Here is a 26774-nt window from a genome sequence, read left to right on the forward strand (position 1 = left end):
TGCTTAAATATTGCACCTATCAGGCAATGCCTTCCAGATAACTACAACCCTCTGGCTGAAATCAAATTCTTTCTTTAAGAATTCTTGCTCAACATCCTGCCCTTTACCTCCAATCTGTGCTTCTACGAAGGGAAAACGTTTCTGCTTGTCTACCCGATTTATAACCCTTGCCATTTTGTACCCCTCAATCAAGTTGCTCCTCTGCTCCAGGAAAAGCAACCTATATGCTCCAAAGTCTTTTTTTATTATATATCTGTATCCATCCAGCAGAGACAACGTCTGGTAGCCATGATGTGGAGGTGCTAGGGTGGACAAAGTTAGAAGTCAGATGACACCAGGTTAAAGTCCAACAGGTGTATTGAAAATCACAAGCTTTCCGAGCTTTCATCAGTTGAAGTGTACTTCAAGCTTGAAATTTCAAATAAACCTGTTGGACTGTAACCTGGTTCTGACTTCTGACAACATCCTGGTAAGTCTCTGCTGCACCCCCTCCAATGCTGTCACATCACTCCTATAATATACACCGTACTCGAGCTGTTGCCGAACCAACATCCTCTGAAGAAGTATACCGCGATTTGGACTCTCAAGTCCCAGTCCTACCAGAGTTTATACAATGGCAATCATTTTAGATTTCTTTCCAAGAAAGCAGCGTGCATTAAGTTTTGCATCTTTGGGCATGCAGTTTTCCAAAATAAGATTGTTACCTTTTGTTGTTATCAACCATATGCTCTACTGTTGGTAAAATTAAGTTTGCTAAAGCAAAACTCCTGTGCATTACATTTATTGGGCAGAGAAATAAGCTGTGGCTTTGGCTAAAAATCTGAAAACATTTCTTTTACCTAAACCTTTGCAGCATGTCACTGTATTTGAGTTCTCTCCTCCACCTTGTTGGAGGAAAAATGAACTTTTCTGTTAACCTACTTCGGGTGTTGTGTTGTGTGAAAAGTAGTTTTTAAGCAAACATTGAGATTGTTGAGTCTGGCAACACCTTGTCTAAATAGCCATTGTTTCCATGCAAGTTGAAATGATGACGTTAGCTCAAGTCATATTCATAAAGTTCCTATAGTGTGGAAGCAGCCCATTTGGCCCATCAAGTCCACACCGACCAGCATCCCACCTAGACCCAACCCATCTCTTTAACTCTGCATATCCCATGGCTTATCTACCTAACCTGCACACAATAGGCAATTTAGCATAGCCAATCCACCCTAACATGCACAGCTTTGGACTGTGGGAGGAAACTGGAGCACCCAAGGGAATCAATGCAGACACTGAGGGAATGTGCATACTCCACGCAGACAGTTGCCTGAGGCTGGAATCGAACCCGGGTCCCTGTTGCTGTGAAGCCGCAATTCTAGCCACTGTGCCACCCTTCAAGAGTGACAGAAAGGAGTGAAGATTTGTACCTCTATAGTGCCTTTCACGGCCTCTCTGTTTGTCAAGCACCAGAGTACTTTTGTGAATGAGCCAGTTAGTTTAGTTGGCTGGACAGCTGGTTTATGATGCACTGGTGCCAACAGCTTGATTTAAATTTCTGTACCGGCTGAGTTTACTATGAAGGACTGTCCTTCATAACCTCTTTCCCCCTGTCTGAGGCACGGTGACCCTCTGGTTAAACTCATCGCTAGTTCTGTCTCCCTCCTCTGGTATTATGGTGACTTTACCTCTACCTTTTTTACTTTAGGGACAGTGTAGTTACCCTTGTTATGAGGGAAGTGCAGCAAATGGTAACAGCAAGATCCCACAAGCAACCAAGTGATAATGAGTGAGCAATATATTTGTGATTTGAAGGATATATCTTTATCCCAGGTGACTGATCCGGTTGTACAGAGAAGGTGTTGCCAGACAGTGTAACGGAGGAGTGTTGAATTGAAATATTTCAGAACCAAATTAGACTGCTGATGTGAAGGTTGTGCCGAAATTTATTAGATTAGATTACTTACAGTGTGGAAACAGGCCCTTCGGCCCAACAAGTCCACACCAACCCGTAACCCACCCAGACCCCTACATTCACCCCTTTACCTAACACTACGGGCAATTTAGCATGGCCAATTCACCTGACCTGCACATCTTTGGACTGTGGGAGGAAACCGGAGCACCCGGAGGAAACCCACGCAGACACGGGGAGAACATGCAAACTCCACACAGACAGCTGCCTGAGGTGGGAATTGAACCCGGGTCTAATGAAGAGTTGGTGGAAGAACAGTACTTGGACAGTTGGTGTAGATGACAGTGGGCAAAATGGCCCCTTCCTCTACTGTAATGATTCTGTGATTGTTACTGTCCACATGAGAGGGCAGGTAGAGCAGGCATCTGCTTGAAGTATCAAGCAAAAATGACACCTCTGACAGTGTACAACACCCTCAGTACTGCACTGGAGTGTCAGCCTAGATTTGTTTGGGACATGAATACCTAACTTTGTGACTCATGAGGTGCATGTGTGAACTATGAGTGATGACTGACTAGCTCCCTGATCCTCGGAAGTGCAACAGAAATCTTAGCTTCTATTAGTCTTTTTTAAACTATTTAGGGGTTCAGATGCACCCTTGTGTGAAGAGTATTTAAAATGAAGACTCTGAAATGAGAGATTCTAGCTAGGACTCTTAGAGTCATAGAGATATACAGCACGGAAACAGACCCTTCGGTCCAACCTGTCCATGCTGACCAGATATCCCAACCCAATCTAGTCCCACCTGCCAGCATCCGGCCCATATCCCTCCAAACCCTTCCTATTCATATACCCATCCACTCTTGGATCCTTTGATAATTGATGTTGAGAGAAGAAAGTTTAACTGTTAGTCTGGAGGTCACCATTCCTTAAAATGCACTTTTGAATCTATTTTACAACAGCTTGTATAGAAGTGTAAACGTCTTTTATTTTCTGCTGATGTCACGTGCATATGATGTGAATGAATTGTTAAGTTTAAGGAGCTCATGACTCAGTGGTATTGTTGCAAACTCTGGATTGAGAGGCCCCGCATTCAAGTCTTATCTGCCTCAGAGGTGAATAATAACATCTCTGAACAGGTTGATTAGAAAATAAAGGAAATGTTCATTTGGAGGGCTTTTGTGGTGCAGTGGTACATCCTGTTGACCAATTGCAGCAGGTAACGTGCTGATTGAGTACTATCAGCCCTGTGATTGCAAGCATCAAAAGTTGGGCTTGCTATTTGTTAAATAATCCAGACTCTGCTAAATGTTACGCTGGAAGCCAATTTATGATCATCAGCCAGTTCGCAGAGTGATGCATACGACTGTGCTGTAAACTACAAATGGTAAGACACAGGATCCTGTTTTATGTAGGCAAAAGAAATTTGTGCATTGTTTGCACCCCCTTCTCTTGGAAGAAAAAGGGGTGATAGATAGCCAATCGCTGGTGCATTTCCATAACAACACCTTGACCCATCATAATCTACCAACTTGGTCTGGGAATTAAGATCGGGTAATTGTTCCTGCTGTATCTCTGTGCCAGCGACGGCACAACCAGTCAGCATCGTATTCTCATCTTGTATAAATTGGTGTTTATGTTATCAAGTTTGTTTCTTATGTCCTAGTCCTGGTGAGTGTAAAATGCAATGCTTCTTGTCTCCTTTTCAGCCATGTTTTAGTTCTAAATCAGCAAGATTATTACTCAAAAGAAATATATTTTTCCATTTGTTCATCAGCAAACTGAAAAAATAGTATACCCTGAAGAATTTCCTTTTGCAAGGACAACGTTTCACAGTTTTGTTTGAGTTTCTATTGATTGCTGGGTATATACTTTCCCTTTTTGCGGCAATAAACCTAATTCTGATTTATGCTCAGAAGTGGCAAGATATGGAAGAGCGACAGTGAGTGTATGCATTCTGTAAAGGCAGAACGTTTGACTTGCAACATTCAAACGAGAATTCGACTGTAATTTGAAAAGGAAAGTTGTGCAAAGCTATGAGGAGATAACCACTAGATGAATTGCTCCTTTTTGGAGAGCCGGCACAGACACCATAAGACGTAGGAGCTGAAGTGAGGCCATTCAGCCCATCAAGTCTGCTCCGCCATTCAATCATGGCTGATAGGTTTCTGAACCCCATCCTCCCACTTTCTCCCCATAAACCCTTGATCCCCTTGACCATCAAAAACCTATCTATCTCTGTCTTAAATATGCTCAATGACCTGGCCTCCCCAGCCTTCTGTGGCAGTGATGGGCCACATGGCTGCCTTCTACACTATAACCATTCTGGGTGAATCAGAACCCAAAATTTCGAACCAAACATTGCTTGCTAATTAGTTTGACATCTATTTTAAAAAGTTGAATTGTGTTTTAATGACTTGGAATGCATATTAGATGTGTTGAAGCTTTAGTAATAACACCAAGAACCATCTGTCTTTAGAACCAGCTGTTTTCAGGTAGTTCCCCGTGAGGTTTGCCTGCTCATAACAGCTTTCAAAATATGGATTTGGAAAGTACACTGACTTAGAATTTCAGGCACTGATTCCCCCTACTCCATGTTCAGTATACAAATAAATTCTCAGAAGGGAGACATTGGGAAGGATCGGTTAGCAAAATACTGTAACCAAATGAAACAGTGCCATGGATTAAATTGTGGAATATACGCAATGTATCTCAAAAGTCTGTGGGCCAATTACCACCTTCACTGCAACAGTACAACATGTGGGAATGACCATCCTGTGTGATCCCATTCAATTCGTCACGTTCAAATCCTCCTCAACCCACCATGAACCCATTCTGTTCTTCTTGTCCTGTTTTGTTTTGAGATAGTTGTTCCCCTCATTCTTGCTATTGTGTTTGGCTGATTCTTGCCTGCTCTATCTCACTCTACACTCTGTGAATTGAAGCTCTGCTACCCCTGTAGCAAGTCTTATTTTCCCTTTGCTGACATTAAATGCACATTCAAGCAATGCCTTGGTCTTAAAAATAACATTCTTGTTTTCAAATCTGTCCAGGGTTTCGCCCCTCCCTATCTGTAGTCTCCTCCAGCCTCCGACTTCTCTGATGCAGATTGGAAATCCTACTCCAAATGTCCGCAAAATGGTTTTTCTGGATCTTTTCGTGAATTGATCTGTAGAGGCTCTGACTTCAGATTCTTTGCAAAAATACTTTGCTTGGCCCAAACTGAGGTAAAAGTGACTCCCTGCCACCCACCCTTTCTTTAAAAAAAAAGGGCTAGAATATACCTATAGATAAATGAATCCAAAAACTGAAAATATCCTTTATCTGCAGGTTCTTGAATAAAGGCTTCCTGAACTATTTGTGCTCCTTTAATTCTGGCATTGTGTGCATTCCCAGTTTAAACTACTCTATCAGTTGTGGCCATTCCGTCAATTGACTGAGCCCCAAACTCTGGAAATCTCTTCCAACACCCCTCTGCCTCCTCTTTTTAAGACTGTCCTTTTAAATCTGAGGTTTTGGTCCCCTGGCCCTGGACAGCACCTTCCACGCCCTTGACCATACCCATCAAGGAGGACAAAGGCAGCAGATGCATGGGAGTACCACCCCTGCACCCTCCTGACTTGGAAGTATGCCACTTTTCCTTCAGTGTTGCCAAGTCAAAATCCTGGAATGCCCTCGCTAATAGCACTGTAGATGCACCAACATTGAATCTCTGTACTAGGTCACCTCCCACTTCTCGTGGACATTTGGGGATGGGCAATAAATAGCAGCCAGGCCAATGAAACCCACATCTCCAAATGGGGATGGCATGGTGGCTCCGTGGTTGGCACTGCTACCTTGGAGCGCCAAGGGCCTGGGTTTGATTCCACTCTTGGGCAAGTTTCTGTTTGGAATTTGCATGTCATCCCTGTGTCTGCGTGGGTTTCCTCTGGATGCTCTGGTTTCCTACTAGTCCAAAGATGTGCAAGTTAAGTGGATTGTTGGTGGGAAATCGCCCATCGTGTTCTAGGGATGTATCGGTTAGGTAGATTAGACATGGGAAGGCTGACAGGGATAGGATGGGCGGTGTGTGTAGGTCTCGATGGGCTGAATGGCCTGTTTCCACACTGCAGGGATTCAATGTCTTTATATAAAACAGCATCCTTGGCTTGGTGTCAAACTTTGGTTTCTGGTTTTTTTTTGTGAAGATCCTGGGAGTGTTTCATTGTACTAGAAGCTGAACCAAATTCTGAGTTGTTCTTGGATTTCCCTGGCCTTCTAGCATTTTCTTTTTTGCCATCATACGTCCAAATCCTGCCCAACACATCACCACTGTTGATAATCATGTTGTGCGTTCTGATCCTGTGTGGGTTCCCATTGCCTCCATCAGTTCTAGGCTTCGCTCACCAATCCAATCAGATTAAAACTTATTATAGAATGACAGCACCACTCTCCACCCTATCCCCTCAGCTCCCAGTGCTCTGTTATCAAAGCACTCTATAAATGAATGGTACAGACATTGAGTTGCAGTGCTAGCCTGTGTTAAAAGATATACATTCCATATAGGCAGCACAGTGACAGTTTGTCTGACCCATCCTGGGAATGGTGGTATCGTCAGGTCATAGTCATTGAAATGCACAGCATGGAAATAGACCCTTCAGCCCAACTGGGCCATGCTGACCAAATATTCTGCAGATACTAACCAAGTCTCACTTGTCAGCATTTGGGCCATATCCCTCAAAACCTTTGCTTTTCATCTACCCATCCAGGTGCCTTTTAAGTGTTGTAATTGTATCAGCGTGGCAGCTCATTTCAGACATGCATCACCCTCTGCTTGAAAAGGTTACCCCTCAGGTTCCTTTTAAAATCTTTCCCCTATCACCTTAAACCTATGCCCTCTTGTTCTGGAATCCTCTACCCTGCGGAAAAGACTTTGTCTGTTCACCCTATCCATTGCCCTTTATGATTTCTTGAACCTTTCTAGGGTCATCCCTTGGCCTCCGACGCTCCAAGGAAAACAGCCCCAGCCTATTCAGCGTCTCCCTATAACTCGAACCTTCCAATCTGGCAACATCCTTGTAAATCTTTTCTGAACCCTTTCAAGTTTCATAACATCCTTTCTATAGTAGGGAGACCAGAATTGCACGCAATATTCCAACGGTGGCCTAACCAATGTCCTGTACAGTCACAACATGACCTCCCAACTCCTGTACTCCATACTCTGACCAACAAAGGAAAGCATATCAGACTTTCTTCACCACGCTGTCTACCTGTGACTCCACTTTAATGGAACTACAAACCTGCAGTCCAAGCTTGAGGAGAGATTGGGGTGATGGTTCTGTATTCTCAAGAGTTTGGAAGCATAAGGGTGATCTGATGGAACGTTGGCTGCTTTGTACAGGGTTGAACAGGGTAGATGCAGGAAGGATCTTTCTCTTAGCAAGGATCTTGACTCCAAGGACACCATCTCAGGACGAGAAGTCAGCTATTCAGGGCTGAGATGATGACGATGACTTTCTTCACTTGGTGAATCTTTTGGAATTCTCTACCCAAAAGGACTATGGAGGCTCAATCATTGAAATGAAGAGGAATTTCTTCTCTCTGAGGGTTGACATTTCTTAGAACTCATTGGCATAGAGAACTGTGGTGGCAGAGTCCTTGTATTTAGTTAAGCCTAAATTAGAGAAAGACAGAGATTCTTGATCAGTAAAGGAATTAAGGACTTTGGAATAAGGGCAGGAAAGCTGGATGTGAGAAATTGCGATGCAGACTGAAGGGGCTGAATGGCCAACTCCTCCTGTTCCTATTATGATTAATCATTCAGCGTATTCAATACACATTGATAGATTTTTAGATTGTTAACATATCAAGACATATGGGGATAGATTAAGAAAACAGCATTCATGTGGAAGACAAGCCAGCATTTGGCTAAATGGCCTACTCTTCGTTATTTGCTAAGTTCCTATGAGTTAACTAATCCAATGGCTGATTCAGCAGTAACTCCTGTCTGGGATGTTCTTGTGTATGGTAGATGATGGGGGAGCAACATTAATTCGAATCCTTTCTTCGTAGTTGAGTTGTTTGACAACATTCCTTGTCCAGAATTGTGTGAAGAATAGGCCTCCTGAGCTAGCTACTGAAGGGTAGTCATTGGAAAGTATCCCAACAGGATTCCATGCCCTTGAGACAACAAAGAATTATAAAAGAAATACATGTCATTTTATTGTGTCTTGGGAACATGTGTATTAGTTGCATATCAAAAAACAACACAGTTAATATACAGTCCATATGTGTGTTACTAGAAAATAACTGGTACCAGATATAAACTTTGTAATGTTGTCTCTCCCTCCTCTCCAAAAATGCAATGACAGCATGTTACATGAAACTGTAGGTTGTGTTTCTGGTCTGCAGGATATCAGGTTTAAGCTGAGGGAATGTTCAATGTTGCTGAATGTAGGGACACTTCAGAAATGGTTTGTTCATTTGATGGATTTTCTGAGGTTTTCTCAGGTGCTGCAACACAACTGGAGGACATTCAGCCTGTTGAGATCATACTGGCTCTCTGCTTTGATAAGTGAGCACTGGGAGTTGAGAGGATAGGGGTGGAGAGTGGTGCTACCATTCAGTAATCCACTCATTTCCACCCCACCACCTTTTCTCCCCCACTTACCCATGTGCTATTAGCCGCAAGGAATTGATTTCCATCAAGTGCCTATATGACAAGCTGTTGAAATAATGTATTTTCCACCCTCCCCCACCCAAACATCTGCCCCAAACCTTGGTCCGCAGTTCTTGTCCCATCAACTAACAGGAATAGTTTTCCTTTGTTCACCTTTTCTAAGCCTGCCCACCTCGATCAAATTGCCCCCTTGATCTCCTTTACTCCATGGAGAACACCCCTAGCTTCTTCAACAAACTATTCTTGTAGCTAAAAGTGCCTCATCCCAGGAAACATTCTAGTAAACCTCGCATCCATCTGGAAGTATAGTGACCAGAACTGGATGCAGTATTCTAGTTGCGGCCTAACCAGAGCTTTGTAAAAGTTTTCTACTTGATTTCTTTTCTGGTAGTGATTTAAGCTGCGATGTTGTTCTGCAGCAGTTCCCCAAATCCTTATACTCGTCATTGTATCTCTTCGAGGTGAACAGGGAGTATTGGGAAGCTGGTTGGACTAGTCTTCGCTGCCAAGTCCTCTGATATTAACTCACATGAGTCATTGTTTAGTGATTGAAGTGAGAGCCATGCCAGATCAATCCCTCTGTCTCATTCCCTCCTTTATATTTGCCAAAGGAATACTGAGGCTTATTGTTTTCCCCTTGTAATGTTGATGGCTAAGAGCTTCTCAGTCCGGAGATTGTAGGTGACGATTTAGCGTAGAAGGAGACCATTGTACATGTCCGGGAAAAGATCCTGGTGGCTTTCTGTTGTATGTGGCCTGCTAGTGGGAGCAGAAATCATTTAGGGTGAGTACCTAACTGCATTTAAAATTAACATTCTTCCTTCTCTGAGAGTGGGAGTGTACCCTTCAGGTTGCTATGTGATTAAGATTTGGTATCTGAGACCACTGGATGAAATTTGATATTTTTTAAAATTCTCACGATAAAGCAGCCTATAGGTTCTGCATTAGAATTTTAGTTTAGAATTTGCAATAAATTATGTGCATTCTGACTAGCCAAATGAAAATATGCAAATATAACATTTGGGAACCTTTTGGAGGTTGTAGTGAATTAAGGTTGTGAGTTCTCGTTTCTGGTATATCTGTTGCCTTGTATTGTCACCATACCGCAGTGTTCTCGCCAAAGAATTTATCTCGCCTTGTTTCAGTTTATGGAGGTGTGGAAATTGTTAGTAATCTCTGTAAGGTCTAGGAGTGGCAGTTTCGACCATTCTTATTTGACTTCGAGAGCAGAGTAGCATTGCTCAATAGTTCTGTTGTCACTACTTTTTATTCCTGTCAGTTTGTACGAGCTTGCTAAACTGCAGAAATAATTACCATCCTCTACAGAACCGAAGAAATGAGATATGAGAACCAGACGTGTTTACAGCTTAAAAATAAGTTGAGAATAAGCTTAGAATAAGTTGGCCAAATGTCAAATATTTTATCTCGTGTGTGGGTACACCTGTTTTACTGCTCTTTATTTCCTTTGCTTCCAACATTTGCTTGTCACAAAACAGATCCGTCAGTAACCGGAAAGAGAAGAGGCTAGTTAAATGTTTTACGTGGGAGATGTCTATTGTCAGATCCCAAAGTTCGGTCTTTGTGAGAGGACTTCCCTTCTCAGTTGGGGTAGAGGGGAGGGACTTACCACCTAGATTGTCAACATACAAGTATTGAGTGTTGCTGGAAATAGGGATTTTAGAGGTGTTGTACAATCAATTGTCACTGGTGACAATTGACCAAGCTTGCATTTCCAGCAATTTTAGGTTAATGACCTATTGATCTATCTTGTCAGCCGTTCACTTGGGCTAGATTGGGTGAAACCATCATAATTTCGCAGTGCAGAGACGATGAATGTAAAAAATTACAAACATGACGAGGCCACTTGAATCTGCTCTCCCATTCAATATGATTGTGACTGATCTGATCACTCTGCATTCTTGCCCCTATGTCATCACCTTGCTTATCAAAAATCTGTCTTAGAAATATTCGAAGATGTTGCTTCCGGCATATTTTTTGAGGAAGAGAGTTCCAAAAACAGAATTTCTCTTCGTCTGTTTCAACCGGGTGACCTCTTATTTTTGAACAGTGATCTCTAGTCCAATATTTTTCCACATGCTGAAACATCCTCTTCTTCAGCCACCCCATTCTCTTAGGATCTTTGCATGCTTCAGTGAAGTCACCTCTAACTGTTCTCAATACCAAAGGATACAATCCATTCCAGGTACAGGTCTACACTGTATTCCAAATGTGATCTCACCAGTGCCTATATTTGAAACATAACCTCCCTACTTTTGTACTCAGTTCTCCCATCAATAAGCGATAATGTTCTGTTAGCTTTCATTGTTACTTGTCACATCTTCATTCCTCAGAATATCTGGCAGAGCAACAGTATGGCTAGCAGCACAAGGCAAGACTTGGAGGGAAATGGACATCCTGCAGTCACCCCGGCTGTTGAGAGCTTCCCATTTTGTTAGTGGGAGGTCCGCATGTCAGCAGCTAAAGTTCTGCATCCTTCAAGCTGAAGCCACTCTGAAGAAAGGATGGGATGTTTTTCACTGGAGCACAGGAGGTTGAGAGGTGTCCTAATAAAAGTTCACAAAATAATGAGGGGTATAGAGAAAGTTAATATTAGTTGTCTTTTCCCTAGTGTGGGGGATCTCAAGATTAGGGTGCACAGTTTTAAAGTGAGAGGAGAGAGATTTTAATAAAAATGTGAGAGGCAAATTCTTTATAGGATGGTTTGTATGTGGAATAAACTTCTAAAGGAAGTGGTGGATGCGGGTACAGTTACAACGTTTTAAAAGACATCTGGATAAGTATGTGAACAGGAAAAGTTTGGAAGGATATGGGCCAGGAGCAGGCAGTTTAGTTTGAGATTATGTTTGGCATGGACTGGTTGGACCGAAGGGTCTGTTTCCATACCATGTGACTCTGGTGCTCCTGGCATCTTCTCACGTGAGCACTGAACTAAATTGAAGTTGCCATCGGGTGGAGTTTTACTTTCAACTGGGGTCTTTCGATCAGGTATCATCCAAGGAGCAAAGGGTGCTTGGCAGGTTGGATGTACCCTCGTGGGTGAAGTGCGACACTTCCACAGAGACTCTGGAATCACTGGCCCAAGATCCTCCAAAGTGGAGGAGGAACGTCCAGAAAGGGGCCAAGCAACTTGAGACCTGCCGTTGGTGGGGGGGGAGAAAGCGGAAGCCAAGAGAAAACCGCGAAAGGAGTGCTCTGCTGCACCAATGCCTCACCCACCCCTTCCCGTGACCACCACCTGCCCCAAGTGTAACAGAGCCTGCAGTAGCGGCATCAGTTTGTACAGCCACTTACAGACACTCTGGGTGAGTGGATGGCAGCCATCCTCCCCTGTGAGGGGCCACCACTGAAATGCATGGATGTAGAGATAATGTTTCCTCCACTTGTGGGCCACTGTTTCAAAATAAGGGGTCACCCATTTTAGACAGAAGAGAATTTATTTCAGTCAGAGGGTCACAAGTGTTCCTGAAGAGGCACTGGAAGCAGAACCTTTTAAATGGTTTTAAGGCAGAGGTGGCTCGATTCTCAATTGAGCAAGGAGGTGTAAGAATATCAGGGGTTGGTGGGTCAGTGGAGTGATCAGATTAGCTGCAATTGTAATGAACAGCAAAACAGGCTCGAGGGGCCAATTGGGCCCCTCCAGCTTCTGATTGGTTTGTTCCTGTGTGCCGGCAGTGTTAGCAAATCTGGCAAGTTCACATGAGATGTGGATACCAGAAATTGGTGGCACTAATATAGCACCAGAAGCAACCTAACACTAGATTTTGTTTCTGAAGTTTCGGCGTAGGAGTGTCTTCTATCCTCTCCTCCCAGCTCATAAATCTCATGCTGGAAGAACTTCAGGGGATATTGTGTCTGTGTCTGACCTTGCACAGTGCTGAGTGCGACTGTGAAATGTTACACTCCTGTGTAAGGGGAAGAAGAACCCGATTAACCAGGGAATCTGATTTGCATTCACAACACCCAGCATTTAAGTTGTCTGTGTTGGAAAGGGCGAGTTGTCTTCACTGACTGACCCGAATATGCTTCTGCCTTAGTGAGTTTTGAGAAGATGTGTAGCTCAGGTTGAGGTTCGGGATGTAAGTTTGTTCACTGAAACGAACCTTCCAGCTCAGCGAGCAAACTTACAGCCATGCTTCTACCTTTGGTACGAATGGGTATAATGGGTCGTGGTTTGTTTACAAAAACCAGCCCCCGTCCCTCCCACCCCTCCTGTCGAGCTGGTTCCTGGCTGGAAAAATGAGCAAGTGCCCTGGTGGCTTCTGTGCTTTTCTTTTTGTCTTTTTTTTTAAAAAGTTGCTTCTGGTTTTGAAGTATGTTAGATCACAAGTTTGGAGTCTCTGCACATTTGTGGCCTCGTTTCCCCAACTCCATGTAAATACACACATGCCAGTGTGTACGATCTAACTAAATTCTGAATTGGAAGCCTGTTTCTAAGCAGAAGCAGCAAAATAGCTGGAATTGCTGAGCTGGTCATGTAGCAGGAACTTCACAACCTAATTTCCCACCAAGGAAATTTCAGATGATTCTGTGCCTTCCTGGCTGTGGCTCAGGAAAGCACTGATAATGGCACTGGGGTTTGCTGTGTTAGGAGGTGGGGCAGCATCCAACAATTCATCCAGGAGTGGCAGTTTGAATCTCAAATGAACTGTGCTGTCTTTCTCTCTCTGTGCTCTAAACTCACTGGCTTTCCTCTTGTTTACCAATTTTTAATCAGGAGCATGTGGACTCTAATGTGAAGCAGCTGCAGGAAGGGAAGATAAATGAGGGAAGAGGCCAGCGAGGCAGACAATGTGGGTTTCGGCTTTGAATCCTGCTGCTCTCCCGGGAAGCCCTCCGCTATAAAACGTGCAGTTCTATTTTTCCCACTTTCCTATCTCTTGCACTCTGCACCTCATCAAATGGACCATTTGTACCGCAACAGTTCCTTCAAGCCATGTGTGTCAGCCATTGATGCGAGTGTTGTAGAAGCTGCCCTGCTGCTCTTCAGCCATCAAACACTTGCGCCTTTGGGAAACCTCAGAGGTCCTCTATGCACGGGCAGTACATGCAGGAAGACGTGTCATTGACTTGCGTGGCTGAACTGTGGTTCCATCAGAAAGATAGTATTGCTGCCGCCTTTGGCAGTGTTTGTTTCTGCCACTGCCTCAGTATAGGTTTAGAACAAAGCGATGATTTGGGAGGAGCCTACTGCCCAGTGTTTGGCCTACTCCAGTTGGTTGTTGCCCACCAACCATGTAGTGGTTATATTTGTGGAATACTCTGCCTGGTTGTCCTGTAGTTATGGTATTGTAGCCTGCCCACAGCAGCTGGTGGCATTATAATCAATAAGTCTGGAATCGGAAGCTAGTTTTGGCGATGGTGACAATGACCAACAATATTGTAAAAAACCCTTGGGATGCCCTTGAGGAGATCTGCTGTGCTTACAGGTCTGGGCTTACTGTGGGTCCACAGTCACATATAACTGTGGCTGACTCTTGACTGTCTTCTGCAATGATTCTAGTGAGGCACTCAATTAATTAAGGATGGGCAACGAATGTCATCCTGTCCTCATGAAACCATACAGAATAATCCCCAAGTGACAAATCAAGTTAGTTCTGAATCTTTGCCTGAAAGGTCTTTTTGTTTGTAATTTGCTCCCACATTTTGTTTCTCCATAGTGATAACCCAGCCAAGGTTTACTGTTTCCCAGCTTTATGAATACATTAGCTTTCTCGATTGTTTTACAGCAGGTTGGAGATATTTTCTAATTAACCTGCACAGAAATGCATACTTTTTTGGAGTAGGTGGGACTTGAGCCCAGGTCTTCTGGCTCAGAGGTAGCTGCCGTACCACTTCACCACAAGATCCCCAACTTCAAATTGTATACCTTTTTTAGAGTTCCCTTTTTCAAAAAGGTATAACATCCACTGTGTTTATTTTAGAAAAGTCAATAAGTTCAGGTGTGTCTGCCTCCAGTGCAATCAAAATTCCTCAGTGGTTGTGTAAACCATTTGCACAATAACAAAGCCTTTTGTGAATGCAGTCCAGTGATGGATTCAAAGTCACTTCTGCCCCTAAAAATGCACAATCATCTAATAGTTTAGCTTAAGCAACATAAATAATGCGACAGTACAGGAATTAAGTTCTTCACAACCAAACAAAATTACATTCAGGCTGTGTAAATGAGATGGACTGTAGGTTTAAGAAAGAGCAAGAAATAGGAGCAGGCCATTTGGCCCTTCCAACTCACTGTGCCATTGAATTGGATCATGGCAAGGTTTTTGACTTCAACACCATTTTCCTACACTAACCCCATATCCCTCTCTGTTTTGCATATGTAGAAATCTATCGACTCTAATTCTTGAACATGTCCAATGACTGATTCTCTACCCCAAAGGGCTGTGGAGTACTGCAAAGATTCACTACCCTCTGAATGGAGAAGTGCTTCCTTCTACATAGAATGCATAATAATTACTGCCTGCCTTAAGTGAATATGGCGCACTCTTCCAAAGCCAGCTGTGTGAAAACCGCACTTGTTCAAAAACAATTTTTAGATTATGTTACACACTTTCTTTAACACGTTACCTGAATTAAAATTAACTTAGCTGGACATTTGGCGAAGCACTTAGTTGCTCCGGACTCCTGTTTCAGTGCTTCTGCACCTATCTATTCCCATGCTCCACGTGACCCTGCATCCCAGATTGGTACAAAATGTTCAACTCCAAATCTAGCAAACACCAAAGCCTGACACCGCCTGGGTGCTGAGGCAGCTGGTATATCTACGTGCAAACGTTCCTCTCTGAACTTTATGGTGCGTGACCATTTTTGTTTCATCTTTCCAATTATATTGAGGAAAGTAAACCCCACCACCGCGCCTCAACCTGAGGTGAGTCTTCTGTCGGCCCCATAGATGGTCCTTGGTGATGTTTTCAGGTAGTGATGAGAAGCTGTCGTATAGAGGCAGGAAAAATGCAGTGAGGGGGCTATTTTAAAGAGGGCATGAAGTAGTTGGGGTGGGGGGGGGGGGGGGAAGTGAAGTGTTTGCTGGTGAAGGGAGTCCTTCATCTTTGTAAAGTTTGATGTAAACTGTGCTTCCATTGGGATGTGGGATGTAATGAGCCTGGTAAATGGACTTGACGTCAGTGTGATGCATATGGCAGGCAGTGTGTTTCCCACATCTACTTCCAGTTTGCTGATTGGTTATCCCTCTGAATAGGCTGTAAGCCAATGGGAACTGATGCTGGAAGACAGTAAGGATTGTGGCAATTTTATGCTTCAAGTTATTGCAGGAGGAGACAGACAGTCTACACCACATTGTTTGCTTGGTCTGCAAAGTGCCAGAATTAGATGGTAGCTTCCTCCTGTGAATTCCAAGTTGTATTGCTCATCATGAAGAAAATTCCCAGATTTGGGAAGGTATAGTGCAAGCTGGTCCATTTCAGCTGTGCTGGAGGTGATGGTGGCCTATTGGTAATTGTCACAGCATTGAGCTCAGGCTAATACTGGTGACACAAGTATAAATACCACCACTGCGGCTGGGTGGGATTTACAATCAGTAAGGGTTACACCCGAAACATCGACTTCTCCACCTCCTGATGCTGCCTGGCTTGCCGTGTTCTTCCAGCCTCCTGCCTGTCTACTTTGGATTCCAGCATCTGCAGTTTCTTGGTTAGACACAAAGAGGCAATTGGGAACTGGCAACAAGTGCTGGCCTCACGTGGAAGAATTAAAAAAGAATGTTTTTTTTAGATTACTTACAGTGTGGAAACAGGCCCTTTGGCCCAACAAGTCCACACCGACCCGCCGAAGCGCAACCCACCCATTCCCCTACATTTACCCCTTTACCTAACACTACGGGCAATTTAGCATGACCAATTCACCTGACCTGCACTAAAAATGCAAATATATCTGCTGGGATTTCCTGTGCTCCTGATCACTGGTGACTGGAACATGAAACCTAGGGAATGGGAGCTGGGGTTGGCAATTTGCTCTGTCAAACCTGCTTTGCTACTCTATAAAGCCATGCTGATTTAGATTAGATTAGATTCCCTACAGTGTGGAAACAGGCCCTCCGGCCCAAAAAGTCCACACCAACCCTCCGAAGAGCAACCCACCCAGACCCATTCCCCTACATTTACCTCTGCACCTAAGACTACGGGTAATTCAGCATGGCCAATCCACCCTGACCTGCACATCTTTGGACTGTGGGTGGAAACTGGAGCCCCCAGAGGAAACCCACGCAGACACTGGAACAATGTGCAAACTCCACACAGACAGTTACCCAAGATGGGAATTGAACCCGGGCCCCTGGCGCTGTGAGGCAGCAGTGCTAACCACTGACCTGATCTTCGATCTGTCAGCTGTTTTCTCTCCCCGCTACCTCTGTATCTGTTCGTTGTTAGTACCTTGGAATGTATTGATCTTTGCTTTGAACCTACTCAATGAATGCGCAGCCAGTCGGGTGAGGTCTTGGAAGGCAGCCGGTAATGTGGTGGCGTCAGTGACTTTGGGAGTGTCAGAAGAGGGGACGTTCTGTTCCAGTTGTACTCTAGACTTTCTGCGATTGAGTCTGTACTGCTTGACTCTGGGAAATGTTTGTCGGTACTGTGGATTCCTGCAAATGAGGCATTTGTTGGAATTTCAGATTTGAGTGAGTCTCCAACATGCTTCAGGTCATGCTCCCTCTATAAACTCAAACCTTGCCAATTTTCCTAACTCTCTCCAGTTTCTATCCCACTTCCTGCTGTACATGTCCTGCCTTTCTCCATTTCTAAAGAATTTTTATTGATGTCAGTTTTTTTTGTTCCACTGGCCTCCCCTCTTTTCCAGACATGCCATCCCCATCTGTGCTGTATGTCTGACCTCTTGCCAGGGGAGGGGAGATCTTGAATCTGCTGCCTTCCTTTGTCTCCCCCCCACCACACCCATTGTTTGGGGTCCTACCTTTTTAATCTGTCAGTGCCCTAAACATCCCCACCTCTTCCCTGCATCTTTTTAAGATGCTTCTCAAAATCGAACTTACATTTTTGTTTGATAACTCCTCCTGTGAGGCTTTAGCTTTTTACCCAAGGTGCTAGGTAAATGCAAGTCATTGCAGTCACTATGAATGTTGTGCAATGGATCCCACTGAATCTGACTGAGGTGTTGCTGAGAGAAATTGGGACTAGCAAGCATCGTAAAATCACTTTCTTGTCAGATTTCACCGCATCCACAACTATTAGTCAACTCCCAGCGTTTTACACTGGACTCCACTTTCTACTCTTTCATACAAGATGTAAACGGAAAAGTCAAGTCTCCTCAACATCGCACCCACCAGACACACCAGGGTTAGGGACAGCACCGGGTTAAATAAAGTAAAGGTCAAAAAGAGAAAAGTAATTTCTCCGACCCCTTGGAACTCCTAAACAAAGTTCCCTCGCTACTGTCTCCATCAAGCACTCTTGGGATAGGGACAACAAGGGGTTAAAATAGAGTAAACTTGTCTTTAGTCATTTGAATTCAAAGTAAAGCCGCGTCAGCTCTGTCCCTGATGGAAGGGCAACAATGGGTTGAAATAGAGGAAAGTTTCTTGTTGGAACTGAAACTAAAGCTCCCCTCACACTCTCTGACTCCATCCATCGCATCTGGGAGGGACAGGGACAACAGGGATTTAAAATAAAGGCTTCCTTGGTTCTTTCAGGAAGTCTAAAGTGATAACAGAGAAACAATCGGCTCCTGTCAGGGCACCTTACTGAAATCAAACACAAACACCAAAGGTCGAATGGAGATCTGTATAATGGACCTGAAACTCACTCTGTCATTTTCTAAGCTGATGACGCACTCCAGCCACTGCGGCATCCATTGGTCATAGTCATGGAGATGTACGGCACAGAATGAAAGATCTCAGCTGTACCAGTGAGCACCGTTTGCTCCCTCTCCAGGGACACCCGAGCACAAATGTAACCATGAAAGAGGGGCAGGCAGTCAGGAACAACAAGCCCTTTCACAGCCCACCGCCTGAACCTGTTAATGGCCATCTTGGCTAAGCCCGGGAACAGTACCACGAGAAGGTCTTTAGACTTGTCTACCCTTCCCCTACGTCAGGAGCAGGAGCACCGGGCTGAAGTGCAAACAAAATTTTAGTAGCAGCCCCTAAAAAAAAGAGGCTGCAAGCAGATGCATGCAATACAATCATGGCAAACTGTTTTCTCCAAGCTGCAGAATGTGCACATGGTCTAGTAGCCAGCCTATGGTTTCACAGGACTATCATGTGGAGCGCTGTCTGCCCCCAGATCTCTGATGTAAGACAGCAGGATCATCTTTTGTAGAGAGCTTTCCACTGCGGACCTCCATTGCCAGAGGGCAGAAGACCTCCCCCCACCCCAACCCCCAAAGGCGTGTCTGTAGCCGTGGAGGACGATCAGCATCAGCCACACAGAAAATGCCTCCATGCCATTTGAAAGGGCACAGGGCGGATCTCCATGAGATGGTTCCAATTATGGGGAGGCTCTGTGGCACTGGACTTATGTTAAGTTTCTGACGGACAGGGGTCAGTTCGTCTGGAAGTCTACTGCACACATGAGCCGCGTTGATTGAGGTGTTGGGGCCAAGTACATTGTCTATCAAGCTCCGCTTCCTTCACCAACACAGCAAACTCTCTCGGCCTGTGAAAATACATTTGTAAATCTCTAAGAAGAGAGCCAGATTTTGCAGCGTAATTATAACAAGCTGACATGGCAGCAGTCTCCTGGAATTTAGAATTAAATTACAATTGTGAGGTTTTATAAGGTTATTATATTTTAAGATTGTTCAAAGTTTGGTAGAAGATTTGTAGCTCGGGTGCTCGTTGTTGTGGTTCTGTTCGCCGAGCTGGGAATTTGTCTTGCAAACGTTTCGTCCCCTGTCTAGGTGACATCCTCAGTGCTTGGGAGCCTCCTGTGAAGCGCTTCTGTGCTGTTTCCTCCGGCATTTATAGTGGCCTGTCTCTGCCGCTTCTGGTTGTCAGTTCGAGCTGTCCACTGTAGTGGCCGGTATATTGGGTCCAGGTCGATGTGTTTGTTGATAGAGTCTGTGGATGAGTGCCATGCCTCTAGGAATTCCCTGGTTGTTCTCTGTTTGGCTTGCCCTATAATAGTAGTGTTGTCCCAGTCGAATTCATGTTGCTTGTCGTCTGTGTGTGTGGCTACTAAGGATAGCTGGTCGTGTAGTTTCGTGGCTAGTTGGTGTTCGTGTATACGGATCGTTAGCTGTCTTCCTGTTTGTCCGATGTAGTGTTTTCTGCAGTCCTTGCATGGGATTTTGTACACTACATTGGTTTTGCTCATGTTGGGTATCGGGTCCTTCGTCCTGGTGAGTTGTTGTCTGAGCGTGGCTGTTGGTTTGTGTGCTGTTATGAGTCCTAGTGGTCGCAGTAGTCTGGCTGTCAGTTCAGAAATGCTCCTGATGTATGGTAGTGTGGCTAGTCCTTTGGGTTGCGGCATGTCCTCGTTCTGTTGTCTCTCCCTTAGACATCTGTTGATGAAATTGCGAGGGTATCCGCTTTTGGCGAATACATTGTATAGGTGTTCTGGTGTGCTGCAGTGTGTTGTGGCCCTTTTGAATAGTGTCCTGATGCAACTTCATTTGTGTGTGTTGGGGTGATTGCTTTCATAGTTTAGGACTTGGTGTGTGTGTGTGTGGCTTTCCTGTAAACCGGCCACTACAGTGGACAGCTCGAACTGACAACCAGAAGCGGCAGAGACAGGCCACTATAAATGTCGGAGGAAACAGCACAGAAGCGCTTCACAGGAGACTCTCAAGCACTGAGGATGTCACCTAGACAGGGGACGAAACGTTTGCAAGACAAATTCCCAGCTCGGCGAACAGAACCACAACATTTTAAGATTGTATCTTAAATACTGGGGGTCTGGCTGGTCTGATTATTCTGGAGATCCAGAGAAATCTTGAGCTGTTTTCCTGAGAGAAGAACTTGAGCTATTTACACTTGGCAACAATGCAGGGGATTCTAGAGTTTCCCTGAGTCCGTGGAAAATGTTTGTAGGTCATGGTTTGTAAATGCAGGAACAAAATAGATTGTTAGTAGTTGTGTTGCGATTTGTTCACTTATTTTTAAGATTAGAAGAGAATTGGGATCTCAAGTAACTAATTAGCTTTTCTACCTTGATTAAGAGCTTAGTGTTTCATGTTATCATGGTCAGAGGTAACTTATTTTTTGATTGAGAGTGCAGACTTCTCTATGTATTGAGTAACACCGTGTTCTGCTTTTCTCGAAGGCAGTTGGGAATGGGCAACGCATGCTCACCTAGCAACATTCTGTCAGAAAAAGAGGATAGTTTACTTTGTGAGCGACTATAACCAAATGTCAGAGGGTCTGGTCTCTAGTCAAAGAGAAGCAGTCTGCAGCTATCAAAGGATTTTATGTGACTGGGACAGGAAGAATCATCAGAATAGGCTTTACTGTTGCTGGAGAAGTTAAGAAACTTGCCAAAAATCAAGGAGCAAATCAAAATCTCTTGCAGGCAGTGACTGAGTTATTACGCTGCAAAGTAGGATTTGGAACTCGTTGAAATGTGGAAGCAACTGTGAACTCTTTGCTAAAGGGACTGTAATTAAAATCAGAACCAAACTCGGAAAGTGCTGGGCAAACCTCAGGAGGTCTGGCAGCATCTGTGGAGAGAGAAAGCAGTTAACTTTTCAGGGCCACTGGCCATTCTTCGGATCTGGACCCAAAACATTAACTCTGCTGTCTCTCCACAGATGCTGCCAGACTTACGGAGCTTTCCCTGGCACTTTCTGGTTTTGTTAGTAATTTCATGAAGAGTACATAGATGGTCAGCGTACAAATAGAATGTTGTTTTCTGTACTTAAAAGTATAAGTGACTCTGAAAAGGAAACTATGTTTAGTTAATAGTGTATTATTAGTCATTTGTTGTAGTAAGTGTTGTCGAATGTGAATCATTATTTCAGCTGGCAGGTAGACATGTGAAACTCTCTCTCTCTCTTTTGAAGTTATCAGTGGAGAGAGATCATTACATAACCTAGCTTGGGTAACTTAAAATCAACCATATAAACTATGAGGGAGGGTGAGAATATCTGATGGCGAAGCTTCTGCCACTTCAGTATAGTGTCGTTTCAGCACAGTATCACTGCTGTTTCTCCACCCCCATAGCTCCCTTCCTGTGTAAATGTTAAGTCTGCTTATGGAAGGTGAGAAAACGACACTTGGTTATCCAAGTTGAGGAATCATCACCCAGACTACCATTAGATGAAGTCTGTGTACCAGGGATCTTGTTATCCTGAACTGGGTGGGGAGGAACATTCTCCTGTGGTTAATGATCTCAATTATTTCCCAGTACTTCCTGTTGGAGAATGCATTCCTGTGTTCACACTGGGGATAGGATTAGGCCCAGCTTTAATGGTTCAGCTGTCAAATAGACCACTTGAGTTTTGCCATCTAGTGCCCGGGAAGAGTCACGTGGGTAAATATAGACAAATCAATGCCAATAGAATGAGGTAAATTTCATTTCGAACTATTTGTACGTTGTTTTTGTGGAGGTCTGCTATAACATGGGTCATTTCTTTCAGCTAGCAGGCAGAGGTTCAAAGCTGTCATCTTAAGTTATCAGTCTCTGTGGTGATCGTTACATACCATAGCTTTAAAAGCAACCATACACGTGAGGGAGGCTGTCACCGTGCTGTCACATTAAAGATTTGTTTTCTGAGATAGGAAGTTAGAAGCATTGTAACTTCACTCTGAGCTGTACTTCAGAGTGCTTTGAGTGCTTTTGCAAAGAGAGGAAACGTTTTTCACTTTTAGCCTGAAACAAAAATCTAATCCAATTAGATTCTGAGAAAGTAAAATTGATTAGAGAGTTAAAAATCACACGACATCAGGTTATAGTCCAACAGGTTTAGTTGGAAGCACATTAGCTTTCGGAGCGACGCTCCTTCATCAGGTGATTGTGATTGACAACCACCTGATGAAGGAGCAGCGCTCCGAAAGCTAGTGCTTCCAATTAAACCTGTTGGACTATAACCTGGTGTTGTGTGATTTTTAACCTTGTGCACCCCAGTTCAACACTGGCATCTCCAAATCTTGATTAGACAGCGTTGGTATAGATCCAGTGTGCTGTAACTCTTCACTTCCTGAAGTGAAGTTGAAATGCAACTATAAGACATTTTAAAGCATGATTGGGAGACTTGATAAATAGTGCAGCTCTTTGAACATGTATGTTATTTTTTAAAAAGCCAGCAGCAAATTCTAAAATGAAGATGGTGGTTGTTATAATTACCTGGCTGAGGAACAATTGAACTTAGTTTACATCACAACTGCATTCTGAAATCAGATTGAAGCATAGCTTTTTTTATAAAATTGTGGCGTCCCTCCCTCCCTGTTCCTCGATCACCATTCAATCTCATCAAGATGGCACATCAACTGTTGCCTTTCTAATGCCAATGCAATAGTCAATTGTAGCGATGTGCACAAGGTGATTCTGATGTGCGGGGATTCAGTTTGGCGATCTGGCTTCATTTGGCTTCCTCTCCAGAGGAACCCAGCAACAGTTAGCAAGTGGTTGGCTGCTGACAGCATGAACTAAGTTACCTCTCTAGGGAAAAAAACTCAACAAAATCTTATGGTAAAGAGGCAGTGCAAGTTTGCAGCCATCAGATCAGAGAGCTAACCACCATTTCCTTGGTACATTAGTTTCACCCAACTGTGACTCCTATTATGAAAATCTGCTTTCTCCTTCAGTGTGGGGAGTATGGCTTGTTTAGGCTCTGAGCAGACTGAAATACACAGCAGGTTCCAGTGACTAGCTGGCATACCTGTGGCTGACAAATAGCCTACTTCCACGGAATCGTGACAGCAGCGGGAGTCTCTGTTGGCTGATATGGGTATCCTCCAAACAGCAGCCCACCTACCCAACCCTACAAATACCACTTGTTCCACACATAGCCGATTCCACAGATGGGCTTGTCAGAACTGAAAGCAAGTTATTGTTGATCCTGAGGGATTAACTCGGAGGGTGCAACAATTCGGTGAGTTCCTTCCTCGATACCTCTTCAACTTTTTCCCTTTCCGAAATATTTATGCAACTCCCTTGTGAACGTTGCTGTTCAATCTGTTCCTGCCGCCCTTTCAGGTAATACTTGAAATACCTGTGGTGCTATCTCAGTGACAGGAGGAACCTTGGTTTCAGACCTCTTACATTGTGAAAGTGTGCTGGTTTACCAGGCAGCGAATTTTAACTTTGCAGATGTCTCACTTGCAATTATACTATCTAGTGGGGCTTGTGCTATTTTAATTGCCAGCAGGACGTTTATGGGATCTGAGGACAGAACCCAAGGGCAGGGCACAAGTTAAAGGACAAATAACAATGAATTGGGATGGCGTAGAAATTTCTCAACATTGTACCTTGACAAATTCACATGCCTTTTTCTCAGTTTTGTTGCTCGCCCTTGCTGTCTCCCCACCTCTCTGCTTGCACAAACCACAAGCTAAACTCATTTTTGGTCAGATTTTATGCATGACTGGCTGCGCTTCTCCAAGGACCAACTGTGAGCAGACGGTGTGCTTCCTCGCCCATCACCACGCCCTGAGAGGGAAACTAAGTCAGAACCTCACCTTGTCCAGAGCTCCACACTGTCTTTACATGGTTACGCTGCATCAGGAGTTTGATTGGCTTTTTAGAACTGTCATCTGTTTGGCTGCCCAGAAGGACTAGACTTGCCCATGATGCCAAGGAGAGCTGACCACTTTGGGGATGCAGGCTTGGGATGGGGTGGCCATTAGGAAATGAATTAAATTCCTATTACCAGGCAGAGGGTTATTGCAAAACTTGACTGAGGAATGCAAGGAAAGTAACAGGTGACAACTTTGTAATAGGTATTTCAATATTTAATGATTCAGATTTATATCGGTTAAGTGTAAACTTGCTTTGCAAAACAGAATATTTTTAACTGGTATGGCAGCCATGTGATAAGCAAACCATTTAATTTGTTGCTGTAGTCTGTAATTACACCGACTGCGACTTGTGTTAATTCTCTTGTGGAAGTGTGCCCTTTTTAGGCGGGTATGTATGTGTGTGCATGCAGCTGTGGTTTCTGGTGTCGCCTGGCTGACTCTGACGGGATATTCCAAAGGCGCTCTGTTATCAGCACTGGTTTGAGAAAAGGTTAGATAGTGAGTTGCTTTGCATTCCTCATGACTAGGTCGGGAATCACGTGTTGACTAAAGTCTGAATCCACTTTTGTTCTGTGTTCAGAAGACGGGGAAAGGTAAGGGAGTTTCTTCTACGTGTAAATGATTCTTGTATTAGAAAAATGAAGGCATGTTTTCTGTCAAGTTTGAAGTTTATTTTTACTGTACAGTGTTTTAGCTAGGGTTTTGAGTTTGTAGTGTGCAGTGAGGACACCGGTTCTGCTATATGTTTTGATGTGATGTTTTTGTATGCTGCTTGACTCCTGTTTCGTTGCTGGGGGTCACTGAGAGTCTTCAGTCCTTGTCCAAGTCCTGTTCGGTTTGCAAGGTTTGCTTTTTGACCTCTGCGAGCTTTAGAGGTGAGGGAAGAGAAGAACAAAGGCCCATTCTGTTTTCATCCAGTTTCTGCATTGACATTTTTAAAATGGACAGGCTGGTATTGCATTCGGCTCTAAAGACCCCGGGCAGTTTATAATTGCCGTTCACATCCCTTGCAAACTAGTGACACGGAGACTGTTACTACTGTCCTGCTGTGAGGGCAGACTTGGGTGATTTATTTTATGTTGCCAACTTTTACCTGTCTGACCATCAGACAAACTTTCCCAATGATCATCTGACCTCCCTGTCTGTCTCCCATGTTAAAAATTTCAGAAGTATTTAATTGACTGTTGTGCACTTTGGAATGTCCTGACATTGTGAAATATACTGTATTAAAGGCAAGTTCCTTCTTAGTTGCTTCAACGCAATTATGACCGATTAACCAAGGTTCATTTTGGACTCCGCTTATCTATTTTGAAGCATCTGATTCATGAGGAAGGGTTCTGCTTGGTTGCAAAGTCGACTTGAGATGCACACAGTGATACTTGCCAAGGACTACCAACTCCGAGCTGTGTAAATCTCTTGATGTCTTGCCAGATAGGCAGCATTCTTGTGAAATTGATTTGAGACGACGTCTGTGGGAATTGACAAGGGCATGTTTCAGAGTGTTTCAGCAAAGGAACTGACCGCAGCGTCAGAGCTGTCGATCCACTAAGCACAGAAAAAGGCCTTTGCCCCATGGTGTCTGCGCCTGGGGAGAGAAATGTTTTCTCATATATCCTGATCAAAAATCTTGTCATAAATCTGTGCTCCCTGATCACTGATCCCTCCCCAAGGGGAAAAGTTCCTTTTCACTGATCCTATCTGTGACATTTCCCCACCCTTTACACATATCAATCGTGTCCTCCATCAGTGTAGTCAGTTTGTACAATACTTTGCTGGATTGCTCTCTGTGTCATCGATGCCTATATGTCAGTGGGAGATTACCAATACTTTACACACCCTTCTTAACATTTTTCAATGTCCCCTTGGTACTTGATGTGGTCTTAGAAATTCAGCAAGGCATAGTTCTCTCTCACAGTTGCAAAACTGATATGTAGCATATTGTTATAAATATTTCCTCGCAATTATGTTTTAATCCAGCATCCTCCTTTCCAGGTTCTTTGCTAGCAAATGACCTTTTCCGTGCCTGTGGCATCAAAGCAAGCAAAGCTTATGTCCGTTTGCGTGACTCCTTTTTCATGGAAGGGGCTGCCAGGTACTTAAAGGGTACCACACTGTATCAGGCCTGGTTGATCAGGATATACTCTCTCATACTGTTACCGCCTGATGAGGTGTATATCTGAAGGATTGACTGGCAGATAACCAATCTGTTTGGCTGCATTACCCACATCCTGGAGTGAAACATAAAACTAGAACATCTCGGTCAGGTACACTACCCACTGCAACACGAGCTCCTATCTTATAAACAACAACAGCTCGTACTTTACCTAGCGACTTCAATATGATAAATGTCCCACATAGTATCACAGGGACATTATAAGTCAGAACTTGATGCCAAGATTTGTAAGGAAATATCACGACTGGTAATCAAAAGCTTGAACAAAGAGGGAGTTTTCCAGAGGCATTTGGAAGGGAAAGGTTTAGTGAGGGAATTCAGAGTTTAGAGTCCATGTGACTGGTTAACATCTGCTCGGGCACTTTACAGCCTTTAGACTCGAATATTGAGT

The 26774-nt window shown here is 44.0% G+C and overlaps 1 protein-coding gene across 3 annotated transcripts in view; it reads left to right on the forward strand.

The window, feature by feature from the left end:
* cgnb (cingulin b) overlaps positions 1-26774 on the forward strand; it is a 98079-nt gene that overhangs the window by 1246 nt on the left and 70059 nt on the right. The window contains exon 1 of one of the 3 annotated variants that reach the window (XM_072548987.1): positions 24745-24803. The exons of the other annotated variants lie outside the window; for them this stretch is intronic. The gene's annotated coding sequence lies outside the window, so the exon portion shown is untranslated. Of the gene's footprint in view, positions 1-24744; positions 24804-26774 lie in introns of those variants that run through there. 3 annotated transcript variants of the gene reach the window in all.

Source organism: Chiloscyllium punctatum, chromosome 28 (genome assembly GCF_047496795.1).
Source record: "Chiloscyllium punctatum isolate Juve2018m chromosome 28, sChiPun1.3, whole genome shotgun sequence".
Taxonomy (NCBI): Eukaryota; Metazoa; Chordata; class Chondrichthyes; order Orectolobiformes; family Hemiscylliidae; genus Chiloscyllium; species Chiloscyllium punctatum.